This window comes from Ambystoma mexicanum, chromosome 12 (genome assembly GCF_040938575.1).
Source record: "Ambystoma mexicanum isolate Mex_15411 chromosome 12, UKY_AmexF1_1, whole genome shotgun sequence".
In the NCBI taxonomy this organism is placed as follows: domain Eukaryota; kingdom Metazoa; phylum Chordata; class Amphibia; order Caudata; family Ambystomatidae; genus Ambystoma; species Ambystoma mexicanum.
The window spans coordinates 964,019,283-964,032,547 of NC_090936.1; the positions used below are offsets into that span (position 1 = coordinate 964,019,283).

General features: G+C 50.6%; 1 protein-coding gene and 1 long non-coding RNA gene across 7 annotated transcripts in view; one reads left to right on the plus strand and one right to left on the minus strand.

Annotated features, from left to right (window-relative positions):
- LOC138514136 (zinc finger protein 420-like) overlaps nucleotides 1-11,795 on the minus strand; it is a 1,401,466-nt gene extending 1,389,671 nt beyond the window's left edge. For 3 of the 4 annotated variants that reach the window (XM_069629436.1, XM_069629435.1, XM_069629434.1), the window contains exon 1: nucleotides 11,695-11,795. The gene's annotated coding sequence lies outside the window, so the exon portion shown is untranslated. The remainder of the gene's footprint in view (nucleotides 1-11,694) is intronic. The other variant, XM_069629437.1, reaches the window with a different exon arrangement.
- A 46-nt stretch (nucleotides 11,796-11,841) lies between these two features.
- The window catches only part of LOC138514137 (uncharacterized), a 168,619-nt gene continuing 167,195 nt past the window's right edge, over nucleotides 11,842-13,265 (plus strand). For all 3 annotated transcript variants that reach the window (XR_011281877.1, XR_011281878.1, XR_011281879.1), the window contains exon 1: nucleotides 11,842-12,279. This is a non-coding gene — a long non-coding RNA (uncharacterized lncRNA). The remainder of the gene's footprint in view (nucleotides 12,280-13,265) is intronic.

The following is a 13,265-nucleotide window of genomic DNA, read 5'->3' on the forward strand; positions in this document are numbered from 1 at the left end:
GACGCAGGCAGACCCAGACTTCCCCAGTTCAGTTCACGTTGCTGGCAGGTTCGGATGGGACAAGCAGGTCTCGACACCGTGTAGATTCTGCGGTAGCAGGATTCAGGGTCAAGGTGGTCACAGATGCAGCGAACGTGCACAGGTTGTTACCACAGCAGGGCAACACGGCAACCTCGTTTACTCTGGTCCGGGCGCACTCGTCTCACTTCAGACCTGGGAATGCCAAGTGTACGAAATTCGGTGTGAGGGTGCCGTGGACACAGAGTTAGCAGTAAGCCAAGTTTCGAGGGCTTCCCCGAAACGGCGGCGGTGACAGAGCAAAACGTCCCATGTAAGCTGGTCAGCCCACTAGTTGGCCCAGGGACACTTCCGAAGAGACTTACTTGCGGGGTTTGATGAAGGTGCCAAGAATAGTTGGTCCCACTATTCCAATGGGTCGAAGCGCTTTCGCAGACCTTCTAGGACGATGAGATGCAGAGGGGTCTCGCAGGACGACAGCGGGCTCAGGGTGCCAAACCTTCCAGCGGACCACCAGCGGTTCCTCGACTCTGCTTCTTGTTGCAGGATACTTGGCTCCTTATCCCTTGTTCGGTGTGAACTCAGGAGATCAACATGGTAGTGGTGTTTTCGGCCTCCTCTTATCCAAAGTTCCCTTTGCGCCAAAACGGAGAGGACCCAATGGGAGATCTGCTCACAAACAAACACTCCATACGTGGACCAATCACGGACCACGGTGGTCCCAGGCATTCAGGACACTCCAGACTCTCTGGCACCCAGGAAGTGTATTGGGAACAGACATCCCAGCCCACATCCTGGAGGCACACACACAAGGCATGCAAAAGCTTGTGAAAGCTTTGGGTTTCGTGGGAAAGGGCATGACCAAATGAGGACTGACCCAGGCGGCTCGACCTGGGGGAAGGTGAAGAGGCAACATGGCCAAAGGACAGGACAAAGAACCGCGTGGCATGGCCATTTTGGAGCCAGGCCACTTGTTTGTGCCAAACGCGGTAAGCGCGGATAACATGGCAAAAAAGGGTTCAAAACATAAGACAAATGATAGCTGCCACCAGTCCTGTCCATGACACACCTGCACAGTTCATAATAAGTCCAGCGAGAGTTTCTATGGCCTTTGGAATGACTAGAGACCCAAGAGTGCGGTAAAGTAAGTTACATTGCACTCTTGTTACATGTTGCACAAAAGCTGCAACATGAGGAAAGGACTAAGGGAAACGAAGTCTCCCAGTGCTGACTGTCTTAAGTGCATGTCAGTTTCCCCATAAGAATTGAGCGAAAGCCCAGAGGAGTGCGGCGGAGGGCTGCGCTTCTCTGGCAAAGGTTAGATCAGGGTGTAAAACAGCAGCAAAAGGTTTGGGGGTTGACACATGGAGGGAAAATTATATTAAAATATGAAATCTTTCCTAACATCCAGGTGAAATAGGCAGGCAGCATCTGACCAAAAACTCAATCGATCTAATACAATATTCCTCAACTGAATGGTCTTTGTTTTAACCATTAAGAAAGCAAAAACCGAAATGGAACAATACAGAGGTGAGGAACCAGAACACCACAGGAGTACCGGCGAGCTTTGTTGGTAGACCAGAGTGAAGCAAGGGACACAAAGGTAAATAAAAAGCAGGGTGTGGCCTGAGGGTAAGAGCATCCCTCCCTTCACCTAGAACCAACTTCCCACATAGGATACAGGTCACTACAGCCTGACTACTGGCACATCTATGAGTGTTCACTTTTCAGTACCCATCTATGAGTGTTCACTTTTCAGTACCCAGAGGGTGCTCTGTGCCAAAGGAAAGTACTAGTCAGCAAACAACTCTTCTGACGAAACATGGGCACGGAGGGCTGGACTCCACTTCACAGAGTCCTCCTGCAGTCCTGGAGCTTAGCCAATTTGCACATTCTGGTGTGCATTTCACAGCAAGTGTGATACAGCGGTCTCTACCCAGTCTGGTCACAGTGCTCTCTCCCAGTTACATTTCAACTCCTCCTCCTGCGAGTCACATCTCCCCCTACCCTCAGCTTTCTTTCATCTCACTCTTACCCTTTAACCACCCATTGCCTCCATTTCTCACGTGCAATCTCTGCCCCCCTTTTGCTTCCTGTACATGGCCTATATTTTCCTCTCTTTCGTTCCTGCTTTCTTAATCTGGCTTTCCTCCCCTTTTCCTTGATTATCTCATTTTCTGTCCCACTTTAATCTCTTTCACTCTGTCTTCATGGCTGTCCTTATTTGAGCCTTACACCTGCTAGGCATAATCTCTTACAGTGAAAGACACCTTACATTTGGTCACTTATTAAACGGCAGAAACCATTTTAAATATAGTAATGGGTTCCACTTCTACCATCCGTCCATTGCACATGGCCTTCAGGGGCCGGCGTAGAACTTTTTAAAGTAATTCAACCCACAGGACAGGATCTCAAGTAGTCCCATTTCTGGACTGAAATAATAAACATATCAGATTGCATTCTCGTACTTGTAGGCCTGTTGATATAACCTTTACACAAAAGCAAATTGAAACGCATGCAGATGGCAGCTCCCTGTACAAGTGGATTAGAGAGTGCTTCTCCTGCCTATTTATAAAAAAACAAGAGTGTGGAAAGCATGTGACAAAAAGTGGGCATTTGGCTCATTGCATTTACTAGTGGTCAAATATTCACACTTCAGAGTTATTGTGTATGCAGATTACTGTTGTGCAGCAGAAAACCTGTATATATGTCCATGCCAGGGGCTTACCCCATAGGGCGAGTTACACATACATGTAAACCTCTAGAGATCTTTGCACTGCCCGCGTTTTCGAATTCTGGTCAGAACCTTTCTGCCCATCGTCCTTGCCCTGTCGATGAAAAAAGAGTACCCTTTTACTGTTCTAAACAATGAAATAGAGATATACCATCAAAGCTCCAACTCGGATCTTGTCCGCTGGACCGAGCAAAAGCAAACAAACCGTATCATCAAATATATTCACCTTGGTTTATAGGGAACTTTACCATAGGCCCACGTGTACACAGCGCAGGTTCACCCCGTCGAGAAATCCTAGCTTCACCACTGCAGCCAACTCAGTACAAGAAAGAACTCCCGCCAGGACAAAGAACTATTTGCATGGGGATAATACTTCAATGGAACCTTGAAAAGAAGTGTAATTAATTCCATATGTTCCTGCCCCGAATCCTAACTCTAAACAAATGAAGTTCTGCGAACTGCAGAAAAACAGTACCAAGTTTCAAATCTGACCAATTAAAACCAACGAAGAAGAAAGGTTGCAGCTGAATGTGCCCAGAACAGCAGCAACTCCCAATATACACTTTCAACTCTGAGAAATGTTTCTGCCATTTAGACTTTTTTTTGGGACTCAACAGAGTGAAGCTACGTTCTGCCATTTACCTTTTCGGGAACGGGACACATTCTAAAGGGGAAGCAGTAACACAGCAAAGCAATACACGCACTCGATCCAACCGAGGCAGGCGTCTACAAGTTGGAAAAAAATCTGGGCTAGGAAAGTGTAAAACAAAATATTTCCATTTACCCGTTCTTGTCGAGAACGCACTCTGAACTGCCAGGTGTCGACGAAGAAATCCGAAAATGGAGGAGGCACCCCGATAACCCGGGCGGTGTCCTCCTCCTAAATCTCCCTCCCCCTCCTCAAAGGAGGGGAGGAAAGGCTGAGCGCGGCAAAAGCGGGGAAAGCCCGCGGAAATGAGAAGAGCGCGGCAAAGGGGGAGAAAAAGCCTGCGGAAGGGGGACAATGGAAAGGGGCGGAGTTATCCCCCTTTAAAGCAGGCGGGTTCCCACTGCAGGCATCATCCAGCCTTGGCGTGGGATGCCCGCCTGCCACCGAGGAGTTCGTTTTTTCGTTCCAGGAGCAGTGCAGGAAGGCTGTTTTTCGGGATGCTGTTAGAGTTCGGTGCCAGAAGAAGATGTGTTCCGGTTGGCAGGAGCTCGGGTTCCGGAAAAAGAGACGTGGTAGCCGCAGCAACAAGGGTGCGTCGGGTAAGGGCATTTAAGTGGGGGTGCGCCGGAACAAGGAAGTGGCGGGTACTTGGTTGAAAGTATTGCATAACGTTGGGGGCTGTGGCTCGGGAAAACGTTTTGAAAGGGGTTAATGCGAGGTGTGCCCGCTGTTGATCCTTGCCGCGGCCTGGCAGGTACACAGCTTAGAACGAAGAAAAAAGCACGGTTGACGGTAGGCCTTTTGAGAGGCACGCTGGTGGATACCGGGGTCGATTAAGCACGGGATGGGTGTCTTGGGGGTAATCTGTTATTTGCCCAGGGTCCGTTGTAATTAATTAGGTAAGAGGTTATGTACACTTGAAACGTGGGAGGGGGGGTTTGTTTACCCCCCCCCCTTCGAGGTGCGCAGAATTCGTGCAGGAGGCGGCGAGGTCGAAAGCGGGGCATGCACGCAGGATGTTCATGCGTGTTTTACATGGTCTTCGCGCGGCACATCGTATTTCAATACGCTATGGAGTTTGGATGGCGGGTAGAAGCCGCCGTTGGGGGTGCGCATGCTTAAGGTGTGCATGGGATAGTCATGGGGGTTTTTAAGGAAAGTTTAACGGATTTGTTACCGGAAACCGCTGCAGTATACGGTTGCTAATTTTGTGATAAGACCGGCAGGATAGCTCACCGGCAACGTGCACGCCTTGCAAACAAGACGACAAGAAGCAGCATAGGTTAAATCCCCGGGTCCGCGCTTAGAAACCTCTGGGCATTAAGCACGTTATAATTATGCAACTAAGGCATATTCCCGTAACAGCGCCTCGATGCCCCCAGAGCGCTACAAAAATGCAAATTAAATAAATACATATGCAAGCCTACAAAGTCTTTCTAGATGCCTTTTTGCGTGCAGGGTTGTTTAAACAATTTCGTATAAACCCAGCGGTAAATGTGCTGGCTAGGGGCTGCTTTGCCCCGCGGGTAGGCAGCCACAAAGGGGATGTGGGCCACAAGGGTGATAAAAGGGCAATAGGAAGATAGTTGTCCATGTGCAGTTGCCAGCATGCTTGTATACATCAGGGCGCGAGGCGTGCAATTATGATGCATTTGCTGGGGGGTGTTTCCCATGCACGGGGTGCAAGGCGCATGCAACGGGCAAGCTAACAGAACGCGCCTATAAACAGGCGTTCCTGGTACACTTTTTTATGGTGATTTAGCCTGAAGGCTTAGAGCGGGGCATCCTTTGTGCTGGTTTATGATTAAGGTTGATAAGGGATTAGGTGGTTCCCGGATTTTCGCACCGCACATTAAGAAACCCATATGGCATTTGTAAAACGCCTATACACAAGTGTTTCATGGCGCACGCTTTTAGGATGATGTAGCTTACTGGTGTAGGCCGGTGCAACCATTGTGAAGGTATATGCTTAAGGTCGCCAAGTGAGTAGGCCGTTTCTCAATGTCACATTTCGCACATTAATAGTAGCGGCAGCAGTACTTGCGGTGTAAGTTGCATATTGCACCTTTGGTTGTCGGGCTAGGGGTACTGATCGTATACCCACTCTGGTCACACAGTGGGGGAAATGTTGCAGTTGCGATCGGGGTGTCCACACCAGGAACAGGGAGGTGATTGTTGTTGGCATAGCAGTGTGAAGGTTGGCCGATGAGGGTTTTAAAGCTGCAGTCATACTTTATAAAGAGGTGGAGGATAGCCTTGGGGACAAAGTGCTCGCCTTGGAAGGGCGTCGGTACCAAGCACTCCAGGTTCGGTCCGCGCTCAGAAACCCTGGGGTATTAAGCGCATTATAAACAAACTATCATATGTCATACACAAATATTGGGGGGTCTAGAAATGCGGCCAGGTATCCTTACAAAGCGGTTGTGCTGTGTTGTATTGGTGGTCAACTTGTTGGTTGCATGCACGGCAGTTATTTAATGGTTATTTAACTTTCGCCCCGCACGTTAAGAAACCGTTATGGCATTTATAACACGCCTAAGTGTTTCTTGGCGCAATTTGTTAGGATGATTTAAGTTACTGATTAGAGCGGGGCATCCAGGGGCAGGTTATGCTTACGGTCACCAAGTGAGTAAGCCGTTTTCTGAATGTTCGCGCCACACGTTAGAAACAAAGATGGCAGTTATACGCCTATAAACAAGGTACAGGGTGCGCTTTTTAGGATGAGGTAGCTGACTGGTTTAGGGCGGGCATACAGGGCGCAGGTTTATGCGCAAGGTGATTTAAGGGATTGGCCCGCAGATGCAGGAATATTAGGAGTAGGTGTTCAGGGCCTTGGCACATATCGCCAGGCAATTTACGGTGCACAGTATTACTAACCGGGAGACGTCCATGGGGGCTGGGACCTGGCGGCAAGGTTCATTAATGAACGGATGATGAATTAGGATAAGGGCATGCAGGGCTCCCTGTGTAACAGGTCGCCGGTCATATTTGATGCAAGGGAGTTCGTCGCAGAGCGTCGTTTATACGCTATACAGTTTGAATGGCGGGTAGAAGCCGCCGTTGGGGGTTGTAACAATAGAACAACTAGAGAATAAAAGAGCCTGGCTTCGGCCATCCCCGCGGTTGGGGACTACAAAGATCAGAATGAAATTGGCTGGGCGACACATACCAACCAGGCTTGCAGCAGAAAGGGAGCGAGGCTGCCAATAGAGATCACGCAGGGTAGGGTGCAGCGTCGGTCCAGTAAGGGGTTAAACACGGGTACCACGCGGAAAACGCACACCAGGTGGGTTACTAGGAAATTTAAAGGGCCACCTTGTTTCGTGCGCAAGAACATTAAAGAGGGCAGGTCAGCTTGTCACTTTAGTGGTATACCGTATTTCTGCATCATCCATTCACTCTTGGTTTAATTGTTTATATATGCTTCCATAGTTTCGCCCTTTGCGTTGTTTAGGGTAACGGGTACGGGAACATATTGAGCGATGCTAATGTATGGGTTGTGCAGCTCAGCTGGGGAAGGAGTTGTGGCTTCTGTTGCCTCTCCTGGACGGGATGGGTTGATGAAACGGGGATCCCTAAGGGCAATTGGGGGTTCACCCTGGTAACTTAGTATGGCATTACTCTGTCCAGTGGGCGTAGGAGCGCCGCAAGGTTATCCTTACAGAATAGCGCTGCAGGCAGTATGGCAGGACCGGTTCCATTATATGGGGCAGCGCGAGGAGACCCGTTGTACAAAAGTGCGCTATAAGCGGGTTCATGTTCCTTCACGCTGTAGGTGGGGATAGAGGTATGGCACTATAAGCGCGATCGCATTACGTGTTCACGATAAAGGGGAGTGCCAGGAGGAGGGTATGATTTAACGGCACTATGAGCATAATGGCCTGACCCCCTTACAGTACCCAGAGGTACAGCACTCGCCATGGCGCATGAAAATTGTATGAGGGAGGCAGCGCAAGGGGAGCGCCACGGGGCGCGTACTTCTAAATATCGCTAAGAGCATTATTGCATGCCTCTTGCCAGTTGGGCGTGGGAGCGCCACAAGGCTAGTATGGAAAAGGGCGCTAGGAGCATTCCCAATTATGGGTTTCATTTCCCAATTATGAATGCAATTCAAATTCCCAATTATGAATTCAGACAAGGGGCCAGTTGTCAGGCGCACACACTTAACAAAGCTGCAAAGTGATGCGAGGGGGGAACAGTTTGGCTTGGGCTCAAGTACTTGAACTTTAAAAACAAAAGGTGGTGCGCTGAGAGAAGCAGGAACGTGTTTAAAGGCGCAGGTAGCAGGGTCAGCGCAGCCTTGCACCTGACCAATGAGCATGATCAAGTATCAGTGGTAAAGGTGTGCACGGCAGGTAACGATATAAAGTGAGTTGTGGGATAGCGCCACTAGGTACGCCTGAGGAGAGGCAGTCTTCTTGGTTATGGCAGTTGCCTTACATGTTAAGTAAAATGGAAGGGGGGAGCCCTCTAGTGAAAGAGGGGAGGCGGTGCACACAGGACAGGAAAAAATGGTACCTGGGCTGAGACAAGGGGGAAATTAATGCAAAGGTACAGGTCTAACAAAGGACTATAAAGGCAGCTCCTCCCGTCCAGCACAGGCAATCACCCGGTTGGTAGCTCACAGCAGGCGGAGCAAGTTTAAGGTGGGGGGAGCATGAGTCCAGTAAAGGGGTAGATGAATTGCTAAGGGTGGAACATGGAGTCCCTGGTTGAATATACAAGAGAGTGAGCGCCCGGTCCAGCACGGGGCTGAGGAAAACTCACTGGAAATTGGGCTCAAGGTGCACAAAGCTCCTGGAAAGGTATTGCACAGGGCAGGCATGGGCGGTGCAACCCAAGTTCCCCGTAGTATAACCCAGTGGATGGCAATTGGGCACAAGGGCACAAAGCTCTTGGAAAGGTATTGCACAGGGCAGGCATGGGCGGTTCAACCCAAGTTCCCCGTAGTATAACCCAGTGGATGGCAGACATTTGTCAGCAGTAGGGACAGAGCCCCATAGTAGAATCCAGCTCAAAACTCTGGGAAATGTAACAGTAAGGAAAGACGGCACAAGACCACGGATTCTTGTGGGGCGAGAGGACTGGGAAAGGGGAAGTAAGGCAAAGGTGGTGCCTGAAATTCTAACTTTAAAGTGTCCCGGAGCAGGCCCGCCCTGGTTAAGGCGGAGCAGGATGGAAAGGGGACAGATGGAAAAAGTGTCCCGGAGCAGGCCCGCCCTGGTTAAGGCGGAGCAGGATGGAAAGGGGACAGATGGAAAAAGTGTCCCAGAGCAGGCACACCCTGGTTAAGGCGGAGCAGGATGGAGCTGGAACAAAGGAAAAAGGGTCTCAGAGCAGGCTCGCCCTGGTAAGGCAGAGCAAGAGGGAAAGGTGGCAGGGGCAGAAGTACAGCAGACATGGCCTTAGCATCTTAAGTTCCACTGAATAATCTCTAAAAATTGGTGCTCATCGGGTGGCATGGGGGAAGGAGGTCTGGTTGTGAGAAGGTACATCAGGCCGACAGGAACTTAAAATCGACATGCCACCTTCTTTCCCCACCAGCAGCAGCCTGGAGGAAATGAGATTGGGATGGGTGGGGTGCCGGGGTTGATGGGGGCGCAGCTGCAGCGGCAGGTGCGCAGATAGCCTGGGAAACAGCAAAAGACGGACATATTGGCCTTATGTCTGGGTGGTGCTGACCCGACAAGCCTGGGAAAGGGAGCCTCTGAGGGTTTTTGCCAGAGCAGTCACGGCTGGATTATTTTTAATTCCCTTGAGTATATTATGGAAGTTGGGGTACATTTGTCACCAATGGGGTTGGAGATATTCTTCTGGACACTTGGCACAGAAATCCAAGAAATGTGAAGAAGGAAGCAGGGGGGAGCCACGGTGGGCGGTAACCCACCTGTGGCGTGGCGGTGTTTGGGCAACCAAACACAAGAGACAGACTCCGGATGAGCCAGGAGAAAGCGGGAAGGGTCTTCGCCCTTTCCAGACCAGCGCCCCTTGGGAGCCTAAAACGGCAGGGGCATCTGGGGGGAACAACAAGGGCTCAGCTTCCCCCAAGGAAACGGCACTCTCCCCGCCCACGGATACCTGCAGGGGCAGGCGAGGCTCAGGCGCAAAGGGTTGGGAGAGTTGGGCCTATGATGGACTTTTGGAAAACAAGGGGGAAGCAGGTTTTGGACATGGAGCGGTCGCCGCATCTTCCAAAGTATTTCCACTAATGTGTGCAGTATGTTTTATGATTTTGTGGAAAATAAATCTGCGGCCTTTTTATGCCAAAAAACTAAGCAAGACTCATGTCACGCTTTTCTGGGGGGGGAAAGGAGGAATGAGCTATTGCTATGTAAGGGGTCCAAAATGGACGGATGCACGGGTTATGCCAGGTGTCGACGAAGAAATCCGAAAATGGAGGAGGCACCCCGATAACCCGGGCGGTGTCCTCCTCCTAAATCTCCCTCCCCCTCCTCAAAAGAGGGGAGGAAAGGCTGAGCGCGGCAAAAGCGGGGAAAGCCCGCGGAAATGAGAAGAGCGCGGCAAAGGGGGAGAAAAAGCCCGCGGAAGGGGGACAATGGAAAGGGGCGGAGTTATCCCCCTTTAAAGCAGGCGGGTTCCCACTGCAGGCATCATCCAGCCTTGGCGTGGGATGCCCGCCTGCCACCGAGGACTTCGTTTTTCCACCCACCCACCCTACAAATAAGGACAAGCAGGAGGCCTGATCGTCGACGTCGCAGGACGGCAGGCGGTGTGGCGGTGTTTGGGCAACCAAACACAAGAGACAGACTCCGGATGAGCCAGGAGAAAGCGGGAAGGGTCTTCGCCCTTTCCAGACCAGCGCCCCTTGGGAGCCTAAAACGGCAGGGGCGTCTGGGGGGGAACAACAAGGGCTCAGCTTCCCCCAAGGAAACGGCACTCTCCCCGCCCACGGATACCTGCAGGGGCAGGCGAGGCTCAGGCGCAAAGGGTTGGGAGAGTTGGGCCTATGATGGACTTTTGGAAAACAAGGGGGAAGCAGGTTTTGGACATGGAGCGGTCGCCGCATCTTCCAAAGTATTTCCACTAATGTGTGCAGTATGTTTTATGATTTTGTGGAAAATAAATCTGCGGCCTTTTTATGCCAAAAAACTAAGCAAGGCTCATGTCACGCTTTTCTGGGGGGGGGGGAAGTAGGAATGAGCTATTGCTATGTAAGGGGTCCAAAATGGACGGATGCACGGGTTATATGCAAACTACTGTTTGAACACCAGCCGAACGCTATGTACACAGTTTAAAGGAACATTTTCTAAAATGTCAACAGAAGCATCTGGCTGTACCTACCTTCTTACTGAGTAGTTTTGCACATAAGCGAGTCGGGGAGGCAATGCAGTCTTCTTTCTTTGCTCACATGTCTGGGTAGAAAGCAATTTGAGTGTCGAGCGGGAAGCCGGGAACGCTCAAAGGCAACTGTCTTTTTTCCTCTGTAGTGTGGGCTGTTCCTACTTGATTACAAAGGCGGGCGGCCACCAGGAAAGGCGTCCTTTTATACCCCCACTCCAAGTGGCGCAAAAGTTCAGAGAGCCTCTGACTTCTGTAATGTTACACAAGTACTATGTACTGCAGCTGCCACTACTGTGCTTCGGCTACTCTCCCCACTGCAATCGCGCCCCACACCCAGGGAAATGTTACCCTCAAGGGACCGGGGCAATTACGCCCCTGGCAGCCGCCCGCATCGCCAGAGTCAAGAAACAGGCCTGATTACTATAGATGTGTAAGTAGTTTTGGCTTTTGTAGGTCCGGTCTGTCTAGGTGACATAAATAAGTGGTACAGTTATGCTTTGACCTGATATAGTAGTGTCGCACCTTGCTGAGGTGTGGTTGAAAAGCCAAGTAAACCACTAATAAGTTAAGTGCTTCAAGATAGCTCAGAAGCACTTTATTATATATGTATGATTATTATGTATGTAGTCACTTACACCAGAGCAGGGTCTGTGTAGTAACTGCACAGCAGTTACTGCGCCTGCGAGCATTCCAGAGCCTGAACCGTACTGTAAATGAGCTTCGGAGCAGTTACTGTGTCTACAATACCAACAACAACAGGCTGACCTGTGTAATTTCAAAACCAGATGTTTAGAAAGTCACATACTTACAATGTTTAATTTCAACATGTGATAAGTACAATACAACGACTTACAGCTTCAACGTGCATTTCCAGAGGTTGCAAAAGGGCTCCTCTTAACAATATAACAAAGGGGTGAGAACGTCTAAGTTAATGAATGCTAAAAGAATTGCATATAACATTCACTACAAGAGCTGGATAGCATGCACTCACCTGATGCTGCTTGGAATCAGGACATGACGTTTCGTAAAGGGTAGTCTCTAGTTCCCATTCGAGAAACGGACCATGGCAACGCTCCGCTCATACGTCAGCGCGTGCTGTGCATCACGTGCTCTGAAACGTTCACTTGGTCATTTTTTTTGCACGAGTGCGCAGGCAAGGCACCTTGCACACACGGAACAGTAGCGACTAGTTCCCATCCGAGAAACGGACCAAAGCAACGGCCCGCCCACCCTTCTTCACGTGACTTCTGACGTCACACGTGTGATTATCCGGAGCAATGAAGGGGTTCTAGTATCCCGAGTACTTTCAGTTAGCGGGATGCGGGAAAGCTTCGGCTGCCGGTGCAAGTGCAACCGGACTCTGCGTGCCTTTGTCTTGCAGCGGGGATACCGGGAACGTGTCTGCAACACCCTGGAGCGTTCGACTTCGTCTTATCTGAGCGGGAAGGCTCTGGCTGCTGGAACAGCAGCTATCCGTGTGCTCTTGGACCATGAACGTTCCTGGAAGACACCAGATTTAGACAGGGAAGCGGGAAATTACATTTAAACGTCATGTTCAGCTTATTCAACATGAAAGGTATGGAGGGCTAAGAAAAGGAACAGGGAGATGGTGGTGTTTAAATGATCAAAGGGGGCTAAAGGGAGATGGTGGTGTTTAAATGATCGAAGGGGGCTAATAGAGTTAAATGTTAAAGATATTTGTACCGCGCACCATCACCAACGGGGGGGGCTCTGGCGGATCTGCAAACGAGAAGATGGGATGGGTTAGTGGGGTGAAGAAGAAGTAGGATAGTGGGAGGAGTGGTGTTCTGTTGGCAGCTTCAGCTCGGTATACACTGGGTGCGAGTATCGGGGCGATGTCAGTCCTCATGTGCTGTTGGTGGGGTCTATGTGTTGTAGCAGTGTGGTGAAGTGGATGCGAATTGGGTTAGTGGGTTAAATGTCTTGCAGATATTCACCGTATGGCTGAATGCCTGGGTTTCTGGAATCTTGCCTGGTGTGAAAACGGCTGGACTCGGGAGACCCGCATGAGAATAAAAGTGGGGGAGAGGCCCATGCCCGACTGAGCAGCTGGGTATTGAGTAATTTAATGTTTCATGAGGGTGTGTTTGTGATGGGTGGTTTTAGAGGGGGCCGGGCTGGCTGGGGCTGAGTGTGGTTCAGGAGTGGCACATGGGCATCTGTTGGAAGGGGTATCTTGCTACGTGGAGGTAGGATGGGGCATTATGGTATTGGTCTAGAGGGAGGGATGGGGCATCTTGGTGGGGTCTGAATGGTTGGTTAGGGGCATGCTGGTGTGGGTCTGGTGGGATGGGGAACATTGGTGTGGGTCTGGAGGAAGGGGGCACATTGTGTGGGTTTGGAGGGAGGACTAGGGACATGGTGTGGGTCTGGGGGTAGGGATAGGGACACAGTGGTGTGGATCTGGAGGGAGGGTTGGGGTACATTGGTGTGGGGATGGGGGAACATGGATTTTGGTCTGGAGCGAGAGATGGGGCACAGTGGGTCTGGAGGGTGGCATGGGTCATCTAGGCGTGGGTTGGGAGGGTGGGATGAGGCATT